The sequence below is a fragment of the Protopterus annectens genome, chromosome 9.part0 (assembly GCF_019279795.1).
Source record: "Protopterus annectens isolate FY-2018-M chromosome 9.part0, PAN1.0, whole genome shotgun sequence".
Classification (NCBI taxonomy): Eukaryota; Metazoa; Chordata; order Ceratodontiformes; family Protopteridae; genus Protopterus; species Protopterus annectens.
In genome coordinates, this window is record NC_056743.1 from 1,830,242,539 (window position 1) to 1,830,268,595 (window position 26,057).

Here is a 26,057-nt window from a genome sequence, read left to right on the forward strand (position 1 = left end):
CAGGGCATCTGGCTGCTGCGCATCCTGTTGCACATGGCTGAACTGGATATCGTGATTGTCGAGTAGGTATGGGATGAGGGCCTCATCCTCCAAATGGGTAAAAGGGGGTAGCCTTGCAAGTGGCATACCTGGAAGACATAACGATGGAGACAGGTTACAGTAACTCACAGAGACATACAGAGCTACAGTTGAACATACATGTGTATCACATTTATTAAGTTTAAATAGTTGTATTTACAAACCTACATAACACTGATGTGTTTGTGTCACACACATGTGACACTCAATGTTGAGTGGATATTATCACCATATATTTGCGTGTGTCACCTGATTACATTGCTCATACTCCATGTGGATGCTGTCTTGATGTGGGCATATCTGTTTGCCTGTACTGGTGTTCCTACCTATCAGCACATGGCTGGATGTGTCCACATTAATGCAGTTGACCTTGATGCTGTGTATATGTCACATATAAGGACTCACACTGCCTTAACAGACATGACCTGTGACCCTGCAGACTTGTTCACATAAGATTTTACATGTATGTGTTCTGCCATATACATCTACACAGCACTGTACAGCAATTCAAAATCCTGCCATGTATCACCTGTGTTGCACATGTGATACACATGTGACACTGGCTAGTCAGATGGTATTTGTAGGGATGGATATCAACTATAGCATGTACAGTCAAAGTCAACTAGTGGGCTATATGCCATGGGCCATGTATGAATATAGGATAAAAGGTTACCTGGCAGTAGGGCCAGGTGGAGCAGTGCCACATTACTGATCCACAAGGTTAATGATACATTTACCATGCATTACTATGCGGTCATCACACCATGTCTGAGAGGGGAGCGATGTGCAGCTTTGATGGACAGGAATGCATAGTATGGCAGGACTATGTAAAGTGTATGGGACAAGGATATGTCTAGTATGTGGAAGGTGGATGTCCATGAAGTATGTGTTCGAGATCAGGATGAGTACTTGCAGCATGTCCAACATCACTGGGTTGGACATGGATTTATTCAGGGTATGCATCATGCTACATAGTGGAGATGGGGAATGGAAAAGCTGGTGTAGGCCATCTGCACATGGCCAATACTCCTCAAAGGAAATATGTGACCTGATATGGGTCACTTGAGTGTTGTGTATGGCTGGACAATGATCTCTAAATTCATGGATGGCACCCTGTCATTATTAGGGTTGCCACATATGACTACCTGACAGGTGTGGTGATGTAGCTATCACAGGAAAGACAACTGCCCAGCTGCATCCCTCACACACAAGTGTCCATTATGTTGACTGCTGCCTACGTGGTAGTTCATGGGTACAAGGTTATTAACATAGGGGTGACAATGCAATATGTAGCTGTCAGATTGTGGCCATATGTCACACACACACCTCACCCACAAAGCCCCTTCTGTATGTTGTCCACAACACTATTGAGTCAGCTATTGCTCCTAGGTCATAGTCATTTGCATACTTCAATAGGCAGATGCCTTCTGTTTGTCTGTGAGGTATGGACTACAATGAGGGGGAATAAAATTCATTAACCCTGACATACTGTAGCTGCCACTGGTGTGATGAGCATGTATTATTCAGACACCTTCTGTAGTGTTGGTTCTGCCAGCAGTCCCATTGCAAAACACTCCTGTGACATAGGAATGCACATTTAGTATACCGAGTGTAGGTGGTACACAGTATGGGTGATGATGTCCTATGACCTGGCAAGGTTATAATATGCAGTGTGACATCAACCATACTGTCATCTACATCTGTACTGCAGACATCAATTAATTAATTGATCAAGGTTCATGGCCTTCCAGACCAGACTCAGCAGTGTAGTAGTAAAGTACTTCCCATTATCAGTGGTGTCTCCCCCTGTGTGGGTTGTGATACCTGTTGGCGTGCACCATTCGGTGTGTACACAACCTGACATGGAGCTATATTTTACATGATGTGTACATGGAGAGCATCTTGTTTTGCCATATGTGTATGATACAACCTGTGATGTGGACAGGTCCCATGCAGCCTGAGTGCAGCTTGTACCTGCATAGTTGTGGGTACAGGGGTCCTGTGGTGTACATGGATAAATGCTTGTGTACATGTTGAAGGGAGGGGGCCATGTGTTTATGTAATCCAAGACCCTATCTGGATTGCTTATTCATGCCAAGCACTTGTTCAGGACTTGTAAGCACTACGTAAGCTAGTAATTACTATAGCACTCAATCTTCCTCATTACCTAGAGGTAAGGGTGAACAGGTTTTGTACATACTTTTCTCACTTGCTTAGAGTAAATTAGCTCTTGTACTCACTTTCCTCACTTATCTAGGTGAAAGTAGTTCTATATTCAGGTATGTGCAACAGTCAACTGCCAGTGTTCTCACCTGTCTATCTGATGAACCTGGACATCTTGACGCAATGTACACATTGCCTCATGTGCACAGACAAGCCTCTCCACCTACCACTCAACACTACAACCTGTGAGTGGTACACTCATCTAGCCAAACTGGAGGTAAAGGTCTCTCCAACCAAGCCTGACCCTGACTATCATGTGGAGAAGGTAAACATTCACACCACACTCATCATATAGTCTCACTGAATCTACCCCACCATTAACTGGAAAAACTACTCGTGTACCAACACATTAGCTCAATGCTTGCTGGAATTCATATACAACAATGCCCTGACTCAACATATCCACATTACCACCAGGGGCAACAATATCCTAGACCTAGGCATTACCAACATGAGTGACTGATGCTCCACACGTGAAGCCAGCTCCTCGTTGGTCCGATCAGACCATGAGCTGAACACCGTTGATATCCACATCCCGCCTCCACCCCCCATTAAGGGAACCACAGTATAATATGTCCACAAAGCCAACTACATGCTTCTTAAGACAGACATGGTGAATGTCATGACACCCATGCAGACGGACAGTACTGTTACAACTGCTGAATCCTACACAAATACACTCTATAAGCACTTACACGAGTGCATGGCTTGTGTTATCCCAAACAGAACCAGGACGCTATAATCCTAATTAAGGAAACCAATCTGGTGGTCCCCTGCCATAAACAAATTGTACTACAGGAGGAAGACACTGTTGCAAACGAGAGTACAATCCCATGCATGGAGGAGCTCCCTGGCCGGCCTCAGTAAGAAGGTGAGATCCCTTATAAGATCCTCCAAAGCTAGCTATGAAAACAAAAACACCACTAATACCAACAACAACCACAAAGCATTCTATAACTATGTCACATATCTCAATGTCAACAACCAGATCTGCTCTGAATTACAGCACAAAGGCACGAACATTAGAGAAACAACTGATATTGGCAACATCCTGGCAGATAGGTTCAGTGCTACCTTTCCCCCCTCCCTCTCAAAGCTGCACACTCTAAAGGCAATATTACAGCATCCATGGGACCGGCCAACATCCCAGGCTGCGTTTTACACAAACTTCAGAACATACTGTCTCCTCACCTACGCACCATGTTCAGTAATAGCCTCACACTGGGCATAGTGCCCCCTGAATGGTGCACAGCAACAGTTATCCCACTTCACAAAGGTGGCGCCACAACAGACTATGGGACCTATTTCCCTATAGGCCTGACTAGCCTGGTCTGCAAGGCTATGGTGCACATCATGGATCAATGTCACAGAGACATCGGGTACCTCCAAACCTTTGACCCCTCCCTGTTTGGCATTGTTAAGGGTGGACCATGCCTCCTAAACCTGGTGAACTTCTTATAGACAGTTACCAAGGCATTAGATGAGGGTAAGGAGGTCCACATCGCCTACCTAGATCTCTCATAGGCTTTCAACACCATTCCTCCTTCTGGTATTATCAACATACCCATCCGCCAGAACATTAACCCCTACATCATGTGATGGTTTGCAAAGTGGCTCACGGACAGAACCCACACAGTGGGAGTTGCATACCCTAGGTCCACAACTGCATACCAGTTACAAGTGACGTCCCCCAGCTCTCAGTCCTAGGACCCCTCATGTTCCGTATATACTTCTCTGATGTACAGACAAGCACAGGAGGGCTTTAGCTGAAAAGGTTTGCAGACAACTTCAAACTAGGGGACATAATTGTTTCTCCAGCTGTTACAGACACCCTTTGGAAGGGTCACACTGAGACGGATACCTGGTGTTAATATCATGGCATCAAGCTGAATGCCTAAAAGTGCATAGTCATCCCCTTTGGATAAAACTAATTACCTGTGGACTACCACATAGGTGCTAGTCCCCTACATACAGAAAAGGTAATAAGGGATCCGGGAAACCCAGTACATAGCAATCTCTCCTTCGATACCCATAATGACAAGGTGGTTAGAATATTCTTCTACATGGCCCCCCTAATCTCTAATGGGTTTGCATTCAGATCAAAGGAGGCCATTGTGACTCTACTTATGACATATTAGACCCATTAAAGGATACAACACCCCATTTGGGATATACCTTACAAGACAACTGCAACAGCTTGAAAGACCACACCAGTACCACACCAAGAGGATTACTGACCTCAAACAGATGTCCTATGCAGCCCAACCTAAGAAACTCCAGCTGTACTCCGTTGCATACCGCATACTCACAGGTGATCTTTGCTTGACATACAAGGCCCATGTCCAACCCTGTATTGCTGGATATGCTCCAGCTAAACAGAGGTCCCTGAAAGCAACATGCTCTAGGGATATACACCTAACCACAATGATGAGTAGGACATGCTGGACGGATAGATTCCTGACCTGGACACTCCCCATACTTTGGAACATGATTCCAATGTACATCAGCAGAGCCCCTCACTAGCACTCTTCAAGGGAAACATTGACGTGTGGTTGGGAGACAGACATGTACCCTGGGGATCACTGCAGTGGCTCTGCTGGACAGAGGCACAGGGAACTAATGGCTCTGCCATTCAGAGGCACAGGGAACCAACCTATGGGGGGTGCGAAAGCCAACACACTCTAGCTAGGCTTACAAATACCCTTGGTAAGACAGCCTAGTACCTACCTTTGTACATATTACATGTCTTATGTGCATGGATAATTAACTAGCTCTTCCATTTTACTTTGCTATCATGCTGATAAACTGTCGGGTGACTAAAAGACATAGGTATCCTGTTATTGTGTATTGTAAATGCCAATAGACATAACTAATGTTTGCCTAACATTACAGTAATGCTATGTAGCTTGTAATACATATCTACCTACAATACTATACATTACACAGTTATTGGCACAATATCCCACAATGCAAGTCATAATTGCACAGTGGCCCAACCTTCCGCATGTTATTCTCAGTAATACACCCATACATATGGCTACAGTTACAATATATCAACATATACTATCCCCTGTTATAGCACATACTTGTTGGACCAGCCCTGTCACTGACATCGGCTGGTGAGGATATTTCTGTTCAAAGCCCTTATATAGCATCTCTTGTAGTGTATGCAGTGTTTGCCTTGTGACCTACAGCAGTACACACAAAAACTACAAGCGTTACTATGCTCAACAATACATCACTATAAGATAACTGTTTCCACTATAGGGATTGCGTGCACTTTAAATACTACAGAATAGTACTACATATACAGACATACTGACTGTTCTACATACCTTATTAGTAACCCGACATATCGTTAACAGTTGATTCAATCCTTTTCGGTTTGTGTTTCAATGTTATTTGTAATGTTCCAATGGTATATACGGATGGTTTGAATGTGTGATAGCACATCCTTTTCTAGTTACATATTGGTAACATGTGGTATCCTGTCCACCAATTGCTGTTCCAAAGTAGTTAATTAGATGCACATCAGCTGTGCAGCTACTCCATTAGCTGATACCATGGCAACAGTGATGTATAACTGAGTATTCCTTTTGGGCGTTGTCCATTTGCCTTACTTTCAAGGAAGACAGCCTGGATGTGTTGTTTGTGATATATTTCAACAGCTATATGGAGACACACAGAGATATATTAGCTTCATGATTCCCGTCAACTGTGTGTAATGGCTAGATGATTTAGTTCTACATGTGAGTACAGCTGTTATATTTCAGAACATAGCTACTTATGCAGGGTTTGTTTGCACCTGATACTTCTGCAGATGTTTAAGTCTGGCAAGGATGTTTGGCCAGCTCAAGGCCATATGGCTATGCATGAACTGTTATATGGTGTACAGTGTGCTCACCAGACATCCTTGATTTGGTGTACAAGTGTAGCATACTGTGCTGTTACTCACTAATTGCTAACACATCCTGGTGTACACACAACCCTCTGAAATGGGATTATTGCAAACAAACCCTGTAACATCATCGGCTGTTCCATTGTATAACAGCAGCTATTTCACATAGGGTCATGTTAGTGTGTCTCTGACAAGGTATGTTAAGGCTACTGCAGATGTTGCACAGTGAGTGAATGATTTGTGATGTTATTACAGTTTGTATTGTAATATGTTTGGGTGTGGGGGTGATGTTGGTGGGTGTGCATAGCAGATGCAGGTGTGTAGGAACTGCTTTTATACATAATCGCTATGTGCGTGAGGGTTCCTTCCCTATTTGAACACCTATCCTTTTGTGGACTAATACAATGGTAATTGCAGGCTGATTCATTAAGGCACTGTTATGTGGTTCCTGTATAGCATGCAGGTGATGTTAGTCCTTGAATCCCTTTGGTAATACATCTGAATGTAATAAAGTGTTGCTACATGAAAGCTGTGCATTTCTGTCATAGGTATTTGCAGTCATCGTAGTTGTGTTGGTGACTGACCCTCTTTGGCTAGGGTTGCCACCTTTTCATATGGCCATAGTGGGACCTTTTCAGGACACACATCAGAATTTACAGGCCGACACAAACCCACGGTCAGTACAAGGGATAGAACTTTCCTTTCTTGCCTAAATATAAGCTTATTCTTGTAGCAGTTTAGTTACTTATCCTGTTTCCTGTAACATGTAGGTATTTAACTATTGCATGCAACTATTACAGTACTTATGAGACATAATTATGTCCTACAATCCCAGGACATTTGCCACGTTTAATATATTTGGTCAGGACACAACCGCCCAAAGAGGGAGTGTCCCTCGCAAAGTGGGACAGGTGGTAACACTATCATTGTCTCATGTCCATAGCATATATTTGTAATAGTGTGTAGGCATATACTCTCCATATCCTTTGTTCATAAAGGTTGTTAGTGGTGGAATGTGTGATTGCTATGGTCCATGTTATAGACATACATATATGAACAGTTCAACCACTGTATACCGAAACCACAGAGTTCCAACACACACAGTACCAGGACCAGACTCCCATACCCACATTACCGACTGTGACAGTAACTTGCGAAAGTAACACGAACATGGAACACACACATGCACGCACAGACACACTGCTACCCAACACATCCAAACAAACCATCCTACACTACGTATGAGCAGGTGGTCAAGCCCACCTACACCGCTCATGTAGGTGTCTGCGCCCCCCACACCACCCCCTACTTTAATATTCTACCTCGTAGGTCGTGCAAACAGACGCTCAAAGCTAACTCACACCCACACATTACAGTCCCCCAAGAACACACACCACACACAGAACACACACTTACACACACTACAGCCCTAAGAAACACACTTACACACAGTAACCTACCTGAACAGCAACACCAGAAGCACTGACTAAATGTCCCTTAACATTGTGATTTTACACCTCACGCATCTGGTGTTTCGGTACTGTATTCTTTCGGACCTTAAGCCTCAGGATTACGTGCGTTGGTATGTAAAGCAGTTGGTATGTGGTAGGTATCCCATTTATATGTACCTCCATGGTTATGTAGATGTTGTTAACTTATCTATATATCTACATATATATGTATATCCCCATATATCGACATATCTCTCTCTCTCTCTCTCTCTCTATATATATATATATATATATATATATATATGATGATGTATATATATAAAACATACACCTTTCATTGGGTACATGCCGGTTTGTCCTATTTCAACACATTCCTACCTTTTGTGTTTTATCTTGTCAGTATATACGACTGCCATCGGAACATCTCAGGTAGCTTAGTGGTATGTTATTGCGATGAATGTGTACATGATTGCGTGTTCTAATCCTGGTAGTGATATCTTACCTCTCAGAGCAGTCACTGGTAGTCCAAGGGTGATTAACGCACATTTCAGCAGTTGTGTGTTCCACATGTTTATTATTCTGTGGAGAACTACCTATATATGCAAGCTGTGTTTAAGGTATACTATGTAACATGTAAACATCTGTGAAGATTCCTGTCAGGGATACTCCCCATTATTTGGAACTACATCCCTGATTACATTATACAAAACCCCTCACTAACACTCCAGGGAATCCTTGCAGAGTGGGTGGTGAATAGTGGCTACACCCCAGGGATCCCCTAATTGGCTCTGCTCCACAAAGGGACAGTTATTTAATCAAAGGGTGGCAACAGCAGACACGTTTTTCCTATGCTTATGAGTGACCTCGGCAGTTGGGCATGTACCTACCTATGTATCTATGAACCTGTACATACAGTATGGACACATGCTGATAGCTTAATTTACTGTTCAGGTATTGACTTACCTTGTGCCAATGGCAGTTGTGTGTACAATAGTTGAGGGCTACCTATGTAGGATACACACAGTAGACCACCTATACATGATAATTTACAGGTGGTCGTGTGTGTGCCATCCATGTTTGCTGTGTGTGCAGGTGGAGAAGGGTGTCAGTCCATGAATGCCTGCACTGTCAGTGTGTGTACTATACGTTCCGTCTTTGCCAAGGCATGGGCATACTGGGCATGCCTCCATCTGCCTACTGGGGCTAGCACAGGGTGTTTGTGGTCTGAGTCCATCTGTGCCAGTGGGTCCCTTGGCAATGGTGGTGGACTCTGAGGGCCTTCACCATTCTGTCCCTGCTGCAGCTGTTTCCGCAGGATCATATTGTGCAGCATGGCACATACTATGAAGATGTGGGCACATGTTCCTGGAGAGTACTGCAAGGCTCCACCAGATATGTCCAAGCAATGGAACCATGATTTCAGCATCCCAAACATGCACTCTATGATGATTCTGGTTTCTGTGTGTGCCTCATTATGGCGTTCTTGCATGGCTGTGTGTGCATTTCTGATGGGAGTCATCATCCAGGGTTCCAGTGCATAGCCAGCATCCCCCACCAGGTGGCCATATGGGATGTCCTCCCTGGCAAATACCTGATACAGCTGTGAGGCATGCCAGATGTGGGAGTTGTGATAGCTTCCAGGGCTGCCAGCACACACATCCATGATAATGTCCTGGGCATTGCACATGACCTGGCAGTTGATGGAGGGGAATCCCTTGCAGTTTATGTAGCACCTACCCTCCTCACCAGGTGGTGACGATGTGTATGTGTGTGCAGTCTATTGCACCCAGTACCTCTGGGTAGTCTGCCACAAGGTGGAAGAGACACATATTGCTGGCCAACTCGTCCTGCATTCGGGGGAAGTATATGTGCTCATTGGCATGTGGTAACATGGCATCCAAGAACTGGTGGAGTACCCTGGATGCTGATGCCTGTGAGATCCCTGTGATATCCCCAGTTGGCCTTTGGGAGGTACCTGTGACTAGTATTCTCAAGCTTACACATACCTTTGTGTCCACTGGGATGGGTTCCCTCTGTTACTTCTGGCTCTGAGGTGTGGCCGGTACAGCTCAACAGGTTGCTGTATGAGGTCCCTGTCCACCCTGTAATGCTCTACTATCTCCATATCATGTAGCCCCTTGTAGGTTACCCTGGGTCTGAACACTCTCTCCTGCTCCAGTGCCTGAGATGGCTGTCAGCATCATCCTCCACACCACCATCAGTCTCCAACACATGCTGGTGAATCAAAGCTATGGCGGCCCCTAACCTGTACATATTAAAAGTTCCCCGTCTGTATACACCAATGGTGCAGAGTGTCTGGGAATACACAAATGTGTATGTGGGGCTTTCACACCTTATACTATTGTGCAATGGATGATGCTGGTGTAATTGGGTGTGTTTGTGCTATTCCAGCTGCAGGGTATCTTAATTATTGGTTTTACAGCAGGTGCTGCTATTGTGGGGCCTTTGGTGTTGACTTACGCTTGTCTGCCGTGATTCATCTATTGCCCTTTACTTCAATTTTCAACCTGATTCCCCTCCCATTGTCAGGCATGCATCCAGCTGCCACCTTTCTTGTTTTGTACTTTCACAACCCAGGAGTGGTTTGGGAAATTTGTTATGTACCTGATCTACTGCAAGTTTGCTTTGTTCTTCTGTGACAGTTCTCTTTTCTTTGCTGTACGGCACCTCCCCTTTCCTGTTCTGCTGGTAGCTGCTAGTAGACTTGTTAGCTGTTGTCCATGGCCCACTGTGAGTTTCTAAGTGTTAATTACTCATTTGTACTCCAATTACCATGCTGGAGCATTTACTTTTTGTCTTCCCTTATCCTTCCTGTGGTGCGCACAGTGCACAGCCGTTTACTGGGTTTCATGCGCATTTTCATCCAGGTTCACATGAACTTTCAGTTATCTTGTGTGCTCTCAGCTAAGCAAAGCTATGGTTACTTCCACACCCTTATCCTGCGGCTTTGCTTAGCAACACGCAACACGGATTATCAATGATCCAATGTGCTTACAGCTATGGTGGCGTGCCCCTCTCTTGATGTCATGTTTACCTCCAGGCCACTCCTCGGTGTTGTACCGCTACACCATGTGGTACATGTTTAAGTTGGTGGGGGAGTTTTCGAGTCAGTATTACTTGACTCATTTGTATGGCATTGACTGCTAATTCCTAGTTACCGCACGGAACACTGTCACAGACCCTTAGCAACCCTTGCACCATGGTTGTGGTATAGCATGTGTGCCATTGACTATTATGGGAATATCATGAATTGTGTTACATTGCAGTTTTATGACATCTAAATATATTTTCCTTGTGATCCCGTTTGTGCACAGATGCACAGTGGTTTTACTTTGCGTTGGTGTGGCCATGACATTAAATGTTATTTTTTATATGTTGTACATGTTGTTTTATGCCATTGGCTATATATTTAGCCACTGGCATATATTAACATTATAATACGTAAGTTTGGTCCACTTTCATGGCTCCAATTTTATGTTTGACAAAATGTAAACCGTTTTTTTTTTGGTTTACATTTCTACATGCTTACGCTATGCCTTCACCACTTCATGAATCGCTATATACCTTCATTTGCGTGCTACACTGCTCCACATGGGGTAATCAGCATACATGCACCGGGAGCTGCACAGCTCTGCCGTACACTGGTAGTGCATGTGGAAACAGCTCTTACCTGAATCATTCGGGACCATATTTGGCACTAGATCACTGATGCTACTCTGGCACATGGCGCAAGCTTCATGAATCCCGGGGAATGTCTTTTCAATGTTTGTGTACCATTTGTAATTGAGATTATGGCACCTTGACCTTTTATCATGATATGGTTGCAAATAGTAATGATGCCAATGTTTTTTTTTTTCCTGGATCACTAATTTCAGGAACACAAACTCTATCTTATTTTAGGTTTGTACCTTTTGACCTGTCTATTGTCATCTGTATAGTACATAATTTTACCTTTCTGGGCAATGCTGCCCTATTTCATTAATTCATCTGGTTTGGTTCTGGACTGGGATACCAAAGGTAAGATTTCTGGTGGAAGCTGTTCTTGAGAGATGGATCTCACTTCTTTATCATCTTAGCAATGAATAAACTTGTTTTTGGCAGCAAATGCCTTTTTGTCAAGATCACCACTGACCTCCCTTTTACGATTTCTCCATGGGATCAAGGTGTTGTGTCACCTCAACAGTCGTGCCTGAATATTGCAGGTCTTGTTTCATGAAATGCAATCCTTTCACCTACTGGCCAGACTTTCTCATATCCTCTTGCTTTTTGCTTGCCTCTCCCAAATCTTTTTTTAACAAATTGTCTTCTACTATTCTGCACAAGTAAATGAACCACAGAAATTGGTCTTTCTAAATATTCTCTGAAATTGGGACTGCTGTGATGCTCACATTTCTCCATCTGTCCCACAGTGTGTATTCTACCACCCATCTCAGGCATTTCATTTGAATCACCTCAAGCTTCTTCAGCTGCTGTGTCTTCACTGCCCAGGTTTCTATGGCATACAGAATCACTGGTTGCACTGCTGTTTTGTATACCTTAGTTTTCAGCTTCTTCAGCATTCTCCTGTTACACTCTACCCTGTAACATTTTGCCATTTGGCTTCAATACCTCTGTTTCTAGCTTTGCCATCCTCATTCAGACTTTCTTTCTCTTCAACCACATCTTCCAGTTACTTGAAGCTGTCAACCCATTCAACTATTTTTCTTTTGTCTCATTTTCCAGCTCCTTCTGATTTCTCTCATTTCTTGTAATGATTACAGTCTTGTCTGTATTCAGTTTCTTCCCATGTGCCTTCTGTTTTGCATTCCAGTCATTGCCTGTTCAGAGACTGCTTACAATGTCACAGTATCTGTTGTAGCAGCTTTGTTGATCTATTCAGTCCAACCTGTTGACTAATGTAGTCCATCACACAGCAGTGGGCTTAGAGAAAAAGCCTGATAAACAACCACCTTCACTGTGAACCCCATCCATGGGTCTAAATAGTGTTTGTACTTGTGTCATTGGCTACTTGTATATAGCACTAATTCTACAAATGTTTTTGGGATTTTGAAACCCTACAGTACTGCCTAAATCAGCTTCCATTGTACTTTGTTTAATGCTTTCCTTAAATCAAGAAATGCCCAGTTGAACTCAGCTTATCTACAGCTTTACTGTACTATCTGTCTCACTGCAAACATCAGGTTAATTGTGCTGCTTCCTGGTCTGAATCTGAACTGCTCATCTCCCATCCTACTTTTAACTGCTCTGAGTATTCATTTATCAACCATCCTCTCCAGAACTTCGATGCAGTGTTATACAAGTTTGAGATGAATGTCCTATTTGAAAAAGTGTAGGCATAGAGTGCCTATTTTCTAGTTGTGTGGGATCCATTCTCTCCATACCACATTATCCACCCTCAAGAGTCATTTCTTCTTGAATGTACTCAACATACTGATATCAGCTGTAAAACTGTCCAAGCCTGTTGCTTTCCCTGACTTTATTTTCCAAAGGGCTGCTCATAATTCTTCTAGGATGGGCTCTTCTTTCTCTTTCAACATAGGCAGTACAGCTTCATGGAATGTTGTTCATTCAGAAGCTTCTAGACATATGTCCTTCCATCTCCATTTGATGTTCACAGGAACGGTGAGCAGATTGTTGCTGGCATTTCTTATGAATAGCATCTGACAACTATCATCTTTATCTTTCTGTTACTGATTTTCAACCTGATACAGCTTCTTTATGCCATCTGTTGGGTTACTTTCCAGAAGCTAGTAGAGTTTCTCTGATGCCTTGTTATTTCACATTGTGACTGGTATCTTAGCCTCTTTGTTTGCCAACTAGTACTTCTTCTTAGCCTCGTCTATCTTTTCTATTTGCCACACTCCTTCTTTCTTCTGTTGACTTCCTGGACTTCTGCATTCTACCACAAGCTTTAGTTATGTATCTTATAACCATACCTGGCTAAGTCACAGATCTGTTTTATCATCTTCATACCTGATGTTTTGAGATTCTGTCATTCTTCTTCAACTTCCCTTAGTTCCTCATCTTCCAGAAGTCCTAGATCCCTGACCATTCCCTTGAACTCCTGCACTTCTGTTTCAAAGAATGTTCAGGTCTTCTGCCTAGTGTCTGTTGGACATAAAGTCTTCCTTGGGCCTTTCTCCATTGAGATGCATCAGATCAGAGATCAGTACAAGGCACCAAATGAACAAGCTACGGCTCTGGAGGTTTGTAGCATTAGGAGCAAAAAAGGTGCAACACTGTTTTCCATAATTTATTTATAGCTATCTTTAGACTCAGCTTTATCTCTAAGTGTAAAAGAAGTAGCCCAAAATAATTATTGGGAAGAATGATTTGAATAAGCAAAGTTCAGGTATAAAGCAATGAGAAATTTAATTAGTGACAACCTTTGCTAATATTTTATATATATATGGTCTATGGTGAGAAATATAACTTGTGTATAATTGCATATGTCTTCATCTAGTGCATGTAGTGCATACATAGTACAATTAATATCATGTTGTTCCTGTATAGTACATCTGCATGTAATATATATGTTGTACATGTTATGTTATACACACCTTAATATGTTTAAACAAATCAAGTACTATCTGTCAAGTTAGGGGACTTGCTTGGTGACACATAAATAGTAGAAGAATTAAATACAGGACAAATCTCATTAGTAGTCCACAGCCTTAATCTTTTGTATTTAATTTCCAGAAACTGTTGTGCAACAACAAATTAATAGGTTTCTTTCCTAAGAAAGTACAAAGAGCGTCACTGCGATAATCGTTACCTTTCTGCACATGTGTGGTCCTAAAAACAACTCTAAGCTAGTGTTAGCACAGGAATTGGAGATTGGCATAATAGTTACAGTGTTTACCTTACAGACATAAGGTGCAGGGTTTGATTCTCACATTTGGAGGAAATTGGCTAGGCTTAAAATAGCCCACAAGGGCAGTTAGCCTAGTACTTACCTATGTATCGCATCACTACTACATTTTGGAAAGGTCAGGCCAAGCCATGAAAGTGGGGTGTGGGGTCTGTCTAGCCACTGGTACAGAGTGCCTTGTACATGATGAATTTAAGAAATGGATTTTCTTGTGCAGATACATATTTATTTGTCTGTCGCTTTTAACTAGAATGATTAACAGAACTTTGAAACTCTAATTTTTATGACCAAAACAGGATATGTAGAAGTTATTATGACTTTCTTATATATTTTATTATAATCACTTGTCTGTACATTCTAAATGCCTACTAGTATAGCTTAGTGTATAAGATAAATGCTACAAATTAACTACCTCTAGAGCAGCAGAGGTCTGATACTTATAACCAACACTTAAACGTTCTGCAGTTGTAAGCAAATATTTTAAGTGGGCCATAACTCATATTTGAATTAATTGACTAAATCTAATTAAAAATATAACTGCTCTCTGTTATGAGGCATGTGGGCATGTGAAGGTGTCCCAGGTAGAATACAGAATTAAATTAATAAGTTAAACTTCTAAGCTAACCACTACTAAAGTCACAAAGTGGCAAAGATGGGGTTTCACAAAAAAGCAGACTTATTGACTGGGCATAATTTTACAGAATATATGTTTCTAATATTTTACTGAATATTTATTTCTAAGCAAGAGATAAAACTTGATCTTTAATCTCAGATGACCAGAACCCATGACCACTGTGACCACTATGGTGTCGTCAAAAATGTCATAAAACATGTAATTCAAGTATAGTGGAAACTGAGAGGATCAAATCTAAGTCTGCAAAGTGAAGCTCACAGACTTAATCTTCTGTTCCATGTTATGAAGCACTTGTATGTCACAATTATTTTGTTGATAATACATCTTTGTAACAATGTAATTTAATACTTGCAATGTATACTTTTATGCTAGAAAAGTAGCTCATTTATTTTGTATGCCTTTGATAACATGTACTCTAGAAATACCCCTCCCCATTCAAATGGTCAGTTTCAGTAAGGGATTCATACTCCAGTCCTTACATTCAATATACTGTCCTAAAATTTATCGTAACTCCAGAATCTGCACAGGTTGCATTATAATTTATTACCCACATATGTAAACAGTGCTTGCATTTTCTCGGTAACAATAAGACTGACATTTGGATATAAATCCAAGCATCTTAAAAAATAAAATTTTATCCCCTGGATTTACGAAGCCTGTTATAACGTGCAGGAATAGTTTAAGAGCTATTTTCGGCAATATGGCCGATGTGCGATCCAGGAACGAGTTCCCGGGACGTGCATGTGAGCTCTTAGGCTAATCCCGCACAGACCGAGCCCCTGTATGCAAATTACCCTCATGTGCAGGTGAAAACCATGCAAATGAGGGTGATTTGTGATCCAGGAAGCAGGCAGCTGTCAGTGCAGGACGAGTGCAGTCTGCAGAAATGTACTCGGTTAGTAACCGAGTACGTTTCTGCAAACTACAAAACGGAGCTATGACAGCTCCAAATAAAGGCTGCATATCATTGATGAAGCATGGTAATGGCCAAGTAGAAGGCTGTTGGCATTGCAAAATGCATAAAAAATAAATTCCCTTCGCCGATCTTGCCTGTTTAAGCATAGGGCAGAGGCGCGCAAATTGGATCAGGGGGAAAATAATAAAATAAACCTAAATAAGCAGTCTAACTAAAAGCAGTATTCAGCCATGCAAGTCAATGGCAGGCATAAGATAATCTGACCAGTGAGTAATGGTTGCTAAGGGGGGAGGCCCAGTGTGGGACATGTAACTATGCATTAGCAGGCAATCCTTTGTAAATGAAGGGAAGGAAAGTGAATCCCAGATTTCCCCAGGGTGTGAGGCAGGTCCCAAGAGTGTAAGAGTAGAAATAGCTGGGTGCAAGACTAGGAGATAGAGGACATCATGTGGGGGGGGTGTCAGGCATACTGTAAGTGGATTGGAGCCCTGTGGCTCGGGACTGCTCCTAGCATAGCACAGCTAAGCTAGAAGTGTGTTCAAACTGCCTAGCACTCCTTACAAAGTGTAAGCTGGTGTGCATGCTGCACACTGGGTTTCACAGGAAGAAATAGGAAGTTAAACCAGGAAATAGCAGCTCTGTGCACATTTGAGCACTCTGTTTGTGTGGCACGCACACAGGCTTAAACAGGGAGGCAATGAGATGGGAAAACAGCAGTAGGAAGGTAATCAAGGAGAACTAGCAGAGCTGCCTGGTGAAATGTAGCAGAATCAACTAATTACACAGGCAGCAGACCAGCCCAGCCCAGAACACCACTATAAACCAAGCAACCCCCCCCCCTGGTTTTTCCACACTCTACACCACTGGTGTATACAAGCAAGGACATTTTAAAAAGCAAACCTACAAAATGAGAAGGGCAGCAGCAGGCAACATAGAACAACATGTGCAAGAGGCTGAGGGTGGTGAGGATGTCTATGCTGCCAAACAACCCACAGTGAGGAGACAGAGAAGAGTGTACAGACCCAGGGTAACCTACCAGGGGCTACATGAGCTGGTGATAGTGGAGTGCTATAGGGTGGACAGAGACCTCCTACAGCAAATCGTTGAGCTGTGCAGGCCACACCCGACACACCACACTGGCTGAGGGGAACCCATCCCAGTGCATACCAAGGTATGTGTAGGCCTAGGTATACTAGCCACAGGTACCTCCCAAACCACAACTGGGGATAACATGGGCATCTCACAGGCATCAGCATCCAGAGTATTCCACCAGTTCCTGGATGTCATGTTAGCACATGCCAGTGAGCACGTATTTTTCCTCAACACACATGAGGTGTTGACCAGCAATATGCGTCTCTTCCACCAAATAGCAAACTACGCTGGGGTAGTGGGTGCTATAGACTGCACGCACTTATGCAACAAAGCACCACCTGTTGAGCAAGGTAGGGCCTACAACAACCACAGGGGCATCCTCTCCATCAACTGCCAGGTCATATGTGATGCCCAAGGCATTATACTGAATGTGTGTGGTGGCTGCCCTGGAAACTATGACGATTCACACATATGGCAACTGATGCAGCTGTATCTTAGATTTGCCGATGTCGACATCCCCTACGGTCACCTAGTGGGGGATGCTGGGTACCCACTGGAGCCACGGCTGATGACATCCATCAGAAATGCACACACCCCTGAACAACAACGCACAGGCCAGACATATAATAGAGCATGTGTTTTGGATGCTCAGGTCACGGTTCCAGTGTCTGGACACATCCTGTGGAGCCCTGCAGTATTCACCAGCTACATGTACCCAAATTGTTATGGTATGTGCTATGCTACACAATATGATCTTGTGGAAACAGCTGCAGCAGGAACAGCATGGGGCAGGGCCACACAGCCCCCCAACAATGCCAAGGCCTGTACAGGCACAGAGTGACTCGGAGGAGGAACAACCTGAGCCTGCCCCAGTAGGCAGAAGGGGGTGTGCCCAGTATGCCCTGGCCTTGGCAAAGAGGCAATGCATAGCATATGCACTGACACAATAGGGGCCCAGGGAATGACACCTCTCTCTGACTCGCCCAGACAGTAAAAGGGATGCCAAAAATTACACTACCTGTGCCCAACCATGTATAGGGAGTGTACTATGTGTATCTGACATAGACAGCCCTTCAGCACCATCCTCAAGTCTGGCACACCCTCAAGGTAAGTCAATCAACCTACCAATTGCTAAATGGAGTAGAATGTGTTTTTACCTGTAGCTATAGTATGGATGTGAACATGCAAGGGAACTGGGTGGCCAGATGTCAAGGCAGTAGACTGTATATACCCATAGTGGCATCATGAGATCTGTAACACATACTGGAGTCACCATAGTAGCCAGTACTACACAAGATGACAAAACCCACTGCAGGAAATGGCCTGAGTGACATGGGCATCCGTAACAGCTACACATGTCAGTCAGGAAGGTTCACATACCCAACAACAGTCTCAGCCAGCAGGACAGGTGAAGACTAACACAAACAAATGCTGTACTATGGCCTCTGAATGTGCCCTATGGGTAACCCCTCCCCCAGGCCTTCACAGACAGACCACAGCAGGCCAGGCAGTCGGATGTAAGTTATGAAGGCTAGGAAGTCAGAAACTAATATGTAGGTAAATAAAGCTAGGATCTGTAGTACACTGGTTAGCCTCTAGCCAGCAGGATGGGTAAGACTACAGACTGAAATGGAGTACCCAACATACCAGTACAGTCATGGCAAATGTGTACAAGTATCAGGTGTGCCCACCCATCCAACACAAACTTAGAGTAACAGTCAGATGTGCCCCCCCCACTCCTGTGTAGAACAGTAGAAACAGTCAGGTGCCTGCCCCCATTATGCAGAAATGTAGAAACCATTAATGGCAATTGACCGATGGATACCCTGCAGACACAGCATGCTACCTGTCGGTGTACAACACAAAGGTCAGCACCGCAGTACAAACTACCTGGACGTGATCCACACATGCAACACAGGTGGCCATACTGGGCATGCTCAAATACTTAGAGGAATGAAGGCAATGTCAGTCAACAACATACTGAGAGGTCATACTGGGCATGCTCACACATTTAAACACATGAAGGTCATGTCTGCAAACATCAGTAGCCCAGACATATCTGGAAGTTGCAGTTCTCAGTGCGGACACATCAGTATACACCACTTCTGCCTTGCACACACAGTGGATAGGAATACAGACAAATATGTAAGGACAACACACTATAATAAGCCACAGGTACATGAGCATAGATGTGTGGCAGAGCGTGACTGTGACAAGGAGCCATGCGGGCTTGTCCCAAATGGCATACAGCCAAAGGGCATCCCAACACATGAGGTGCAGATGTAACCCACAGCGGATACTTGCCACCAATACCTGTCAACTTGACAGAATATGTGGTGCATGTGCCAGCTGTGCAACAAGACTGTACAAGGAAGTAGCCATCTAGTAGCTGTAGACACGCACCTGTGACATATGACCCTGTGTGTTCCTGAATGTGGCATGTCAACTCCTACATGAATGGAGTATGGCCCATGCACACACTGCCCTCCCCATAGCAGTAGTATGACAAGCCTGCTGAGGTCATCCAATGTGAATTACTCTTTTGGGTGAGCTATAGCTCAGTAATATGCATGGCACATCCCATAACTGAGTGCTGCTGTAGTAACAGAGTAGGTAGGTAGTAGTACCAACCCCAGACCTGTCAATTGTGTGAGTGTGTGTTTGTATGCATGCCTGTCTGTTTCTGAATGTGTAGAGGGAAAAGCTTCTTAGGCTACTCACACTCTGTACAATACATATATTCACCTTTGGCAAGGCTGCTGATGTCACTCACCTGGAAGTACACCTCTGGGAAAGGGATAGCCCAGTAATCACCGCAATGTGTCCTGTAACTGTGTACTGCTTTAGTGTGGTAAACTAGGTAAGTGTTTGAACCCCAGACCTCGCAACTGCGTGTGTGTGTGAATCTGTGTGTGTCTGATTGAGTAGAGAGCAATGCGTTTTAGGCTACTCACACTCCATACAATACAAATACCCTACTTTGGCAAGGCTGTTGATGTCACTCACCTAGAAGTACACGTCTGGGAAAATGATTGCCCAGTAATCGCTGTAGCGCGTCCTGTAACTGCATACTGCTGTAGTGTGATAAACTAGTTAGGTAGGTGTTTGACCCCCAGACATGGCAACGGTATGTGAATCTGTGTGTGTCTGACTGAGTAGAGAGCAATGCTTTTTAGGCTACTCACACTCCGTACAATACAAATACTCTACTTTGGCAAGGCTGCTGATGTCATTCACCTAGAAGTAGACCTCTGGGAAAATGATAGCCCAGTAATCGCCGTAGCGCATTCTGTAACTGTGTACTGCTGTAGTGTGATAAATTAGATAGGTAGGTGTTTGAACCCCAGAAATAGCAACTGTGTGTGTTTGTGTGTGAATCTGTGTGTGTGTGTGTGTGTGTGTGTGTGTGTGTGTGTGTGTGTGTGTGTGTGTGTGTGTGTGTGTGTGTGTGTGTCTGACTTTTTATGCTACTCACACTTTGTACAATACAAATACTCTACTTTGGCAAAGCTACTGATGTCACTCACCTGGAAATACACCTCTGGGAAAGTGATAGCCCAGTAATCACCGTAGCGCATTCTGTAACTGTGTACTGCTGTAGTGTGATTTAGAATGGTGGTAGTGTTCTATCTCCATCCATGGCAGTTCCAGATGTTTTGTGTGTGTTTCAGCGTCTGTGTATGGAACAATGCATTATAGGCTACTCACTCACAGTGCATTACAAATGCATTACTTTGGTAAACCTGCTGATGTCATTCATTGTGAAATACACCTTTGGGGAAGATGTACTTCAGTAATGTCCGTGGCGTGTACTATAACTGCGTAGTGCTGTAGTGTAGTAAACTAATTAGGTAGGGGTTCTACTCCCAGACATGACAGGTGTGTGTGTGTGTGTGTGTGTGTGTGTATGTGTGTGTGAGAAAGTCATACCCTGTGTAGAGGTGGGTGTGAGTGTGTGAAGCTGTGGGCAATATGGAGGAGTTTTGCTAATTTAATTTATGGTGGCCCTACTAGATATCACAGTGTCAACCATACAGGGGTAACAGATGTAAATAGCTGAGAGGCTGGGGTGCAAAGCCATACCCATACATATGACATCAAGGCCAGCCAGTCACAGTTATCAACCCTACTGTGCCTTCACATTTGACTCACAAAGGACATACCATGCCTGACAACATGCCCTGTATGGACAGATGACACTGACATTAGGGAATGCTGTTAGCATGCTATCAATGTAGGTGCAGGGTAACCCTGCTGACCAGTACCAGTCCCTGCCACAGGTGGGCAAGACTAGCAGATCTGATGATATGCTGTGTTCACAGCATGGGCCAGACACCCCAGGTACAGTTTCACATGTTACTGTACATGCATGTCGGAGGTGTGCACATCCTAGACACCATCCAAGTCATGGACTAGGGAACACATACATGGTAAGTGATGCACACTATTGTGTATGGCCAATGCTGTGCATCACTTACCATGCATGGCCAATGCTGTGCAACACATACATGGTAAGTGATGCACAGCATTGGCCATACACAATAGTCACTCAGGTGACTGGATAATGGATGCAATACCCACCTGTGTGGGCAAATGCAAAAGCTACAGGCCTGTTCCACAATGCTGACCATTGTCATGCAGTCTGATGCCAAGGTTTACCCATCGCCTACCCCTGTATAGCCTGCTTGCACTGTTGGCCACCACACACCCGTGCAGACATGCACCCATGCATGTCCAAACTGGCACCCTGTGTGTTGATGTGTGTGTTGTATGGTGCATATGTTCGCATCCGCATGCACTACTCCCCCCAGGGCACAGTAAAGCATGCTGCCTGATGTCTGACACCCCCTTATACTCACTGCTCATACCACCTCCATATGAACCATGTGGTGCATGTGTTCCCTGCACATTGATGTGTTGTGGCAATCCCACTAGTGATGAGTTGCACTCCTGACCCTGCCAAGTGTGGTAATGTGTGTGCATCCCTGTGTGAGTTTGCCTGTGCTGACACCGGCACCTGTTCATGCAGACAGGCATGTGTACATCACTTACTGTATATCTGCCATATCCCTGTTGCAGATGTCAATCACCATCACATATATGTTCTCAGTGCTCCCCACCAGATAATCTATGTGGTGCATCCAATAACAGCATTGAACTGTGATAGCACTACATAGCTGTCGGGGGTTCGGTACCCTGTGCTGGTAGGTGTGTGACACAAACATGCTTCAGTTTTACCCTCCCTGACATGTATTCACCTCTGTCTGCCTCCCCCACTCCCTCTCTGGTGGATTTGGAAGCCCATACCTCCATTGCTTAGGCAACAGCATGTTTATTTTAAGTGATGCTCATGATCAGCTGATGGCCTCTGCACGAATTGCAGCTCTTCCCTAGCCGATTGCATGTGGAACAGCTGTGGTAACATTCCCATAGCCAATTGCATGGAAATGCACTTCAATACCTCGGAACATCCTGGTGGTGTTGGCCCTTGTCTGTCACTGTGAGCATGTGCTAGAACTGTCGTTTGGCAAACATCATTTCAGATGGGTTGGGGATTTACCTCTAACAAGATACACTGTGGAAAGAGGGCAACATACAGGATGGGGATGTGCCTGACCTGACTACAGACTGTAAGTGCTGCTATACTGCATAGGGAGTAATGTTGGTTTAACAGTGTTTGTCTGGATATGCCTATCGTACATGTCACAATACCTGCCATGTCAGTTCCATGTATATGAGGAATCCCCATCTGCAGGGTCATCTGAGGAATGGGCAGTGTTGTGCCTTTGGTTTCATATGTTAGCCACAATGCATCTATCTGTGGAATGCAGAAGATAGTGTGAAGATTGCTGTCTGTTGATGGTAAAGGCCATGACAGTTACTGACTACATATCCCCTATTGGACATATGTTGCAACAAACCCCGTTACAATGGTAGATTAATGAGAGTATCACAGCAACATGTCTATACTGACCCTGTGTATGTGCTGTTAGGCACACCTCCTTCAACCATGTACATATGTTGTGCATGAAGTGGTGCATATGTACTGTACACCGTACATAGTGTCATCATATCTGATAACAAGCCAGTGATATATCAGAGTGCTACACATGTCATGTACAGTAGGGGTTACATTTAATGTCATAACCTGGACATTCTTTGGATGTTTGTACAGTATTGAGGTTTGTGTAGTGATGGTGAATGTCGGCAGTGTGTGTATTGTTAATATGTACTATGGCCTGTGTACAGACTGTGGTGGATTTCATTGTTCTAGCTCTCCTTCTATCTGATGTTACATGCTTCCCCACTGTATGGTACCATTTTACCTTACATGTTTGTAAGGCCATACACACACATATGTCCCATACCACAGACAGCCATTTGACCAGACTGTGTAGCAGCCTAGTATATGTGGGGTCATTCTGTGAGTGGCACATATGAGGATGGTGTAGGACAGATAGTCCATATACTGTACTATTATGCTAGCATACTATATGTGGCTGTGGCTGTGTTCACATTGGTTGTGGTTATGCACTGCCACACAGGTGTATCCTACCCTGTGCTGTGACATGGCTGTCAAGCCTGCTATATATGCAGGTATTGTACGATGATAACCTTAGGATGTCTGTCAGTAGCCAATGGCATACATGTTATGAGCAGATGTCACCTCCACATACACCATGTCTGTGACAACAATCCCAATGACAGTAGCAAATGTCTATTAATATACCAGCTATACATACCTGACATCACCTTGCACTATGATATTTGGACTGTAGTGGCTGGGGTATGGCTACACTCCATGTCCAGAACATATGGTGGGACTATATGGACATGTACTTATCCAGATAGCCATATATATATATATATATATATATATATATATATATATATATATATATATATATATATGAGTATACATGTGTAGCACTTCCAATTACCACTGTCATGGCAACCACACACTATGAATCCCTACATAATGTGGGCGTATTCCCTGTACATTCCCTGTGTGATGGACATGCTTCCTGTGTGTGGGCATCAATGTTACAGATAGCAGGTAGCAATACCTCTTACAGGAGTACTTGCACACTCAGGGCAGCCACGTATATGTAGGAGGATCAGGACATACAGACAGACTGTGAGTAGAGTGGTGTATTGCTTTGCATAGTACTTGTGTTACAGGGTGTGTGTGTGTACATACTAGCGTACCTTGGACTGCAGTCTGTCTGCATAGCTCACTACTGTGGGCCTATCCTCTAGCTGGACAGAGGTGTGCCTATCATGTGTTGTCTGTCCACTGCACAGGTCCTGTGTTGGATATTACAGTGGCAGTGTGTGTGTCGGGTGCTAGCCATGCAGGGCTATATGCATCTGTGTCCCTGATGTCCTATTCCTGCATAAGGGTATGTTGCAACACATCCTGTAAGACCAGCATGTTCCAGGGTGTGTAACTGCAATATTGTGAGTATGGCCCTATGTTCCTGCCTCCACATATATGGCAGGCTTTGTCCTGTGTGATACGGTTAGGGGTTGTTAGGTAATGGCCTATCATTAATTACTGCTGGCATTCTTACTATCATTCCAGTCATAACATGGACTCCCACAACATTTGTTGGTCAGTGTACATACATGTGACAGATACATTGATATTACCACAAGTAATGAATGTCCCCCTAGGGCTTGACTACAGGGTGTAATTGGAGGCTGGTGAACTACGTGTGATATTGTTGAGTGTTACGTATCGTGCAGGCACATCCTTTGTCTACTGTTTTACGAATTGAAGGGCTTGGCCTGGACACCATAGTATGTTATATATCTGCACTGTCTGCATCTACTGTTTTGTGTGGGCCTTGCATCCATCACTGGTTATATACAGCAACATCTATGTGCTGTCAGTAATGGCATACATTATTGTATGCTACACAAATAAAGGAAGGTTGTCTGTGTATACATAACTGTATGTCGTGTCATGTCCTTTGAATTGTGAGTGGGTATATGTGTAATGTAAGTATCCCCTTTGTGGGGCTGGTTGCCACACCACACATGTCACAGGTACCAGTTACAGGGCTTGTGGCTGGGAATATACATTGCACCCAGTACGTCCACACTACTTCTACATATGTATGGCTGCTAATGCCCTTTGTCTGTGTATATGTGTATATACTCATATATCTTATCTCTATAGATATATATATATATACGTATATATATATATATATATATATATATTTATATCTATAGAGACAAGATATATGAGTATATACACATATACACAGACAAAGGGCAAATACACATACACACGCTTACAACTGCTTATCCATGCGTACTACTGCTGTTATGCACTTACACATGCTTACTAGTGCCTTAGTCATTATGACACTTCACATGTGCATTTCAGGCAGTACTCCTGTGCAAATATAAATGTTATTTAGCAGGTTATACAGCACAACGATGTTAACATATGGATTTCACAAGGAAAACAAGATGTGCTGCAGTGGGACTCGACCCGGGAATGTGTGCATGTTAGGCGGATGCTCTGGCCACTGCACTATTGCTGTTCTGCTTCATTTGCATATGTCTACCATACTGACATACCCAGGTTCCCTTCCCCTGTCCCCCCGAGCTCCATGTACACATCATCCATCCATTCCCCAGGTGCTAGCCCTGCCATACCACACCTCCAAACATTTCCCTCTCTACATGTCTCGGTACACCTCCAGTATACTGTCCCCACCCAAGCATTTGTAGGGTCTTCGTCAGTTTAGTCCACATATGTACCAGCCTTCCCTTGATCCTCCTCCAATACTGGTGGTGGCATCTATGTGACCCATAACTGTTGGTTCATCCCGCCAGGGACGGACCTGTTGTTGTGT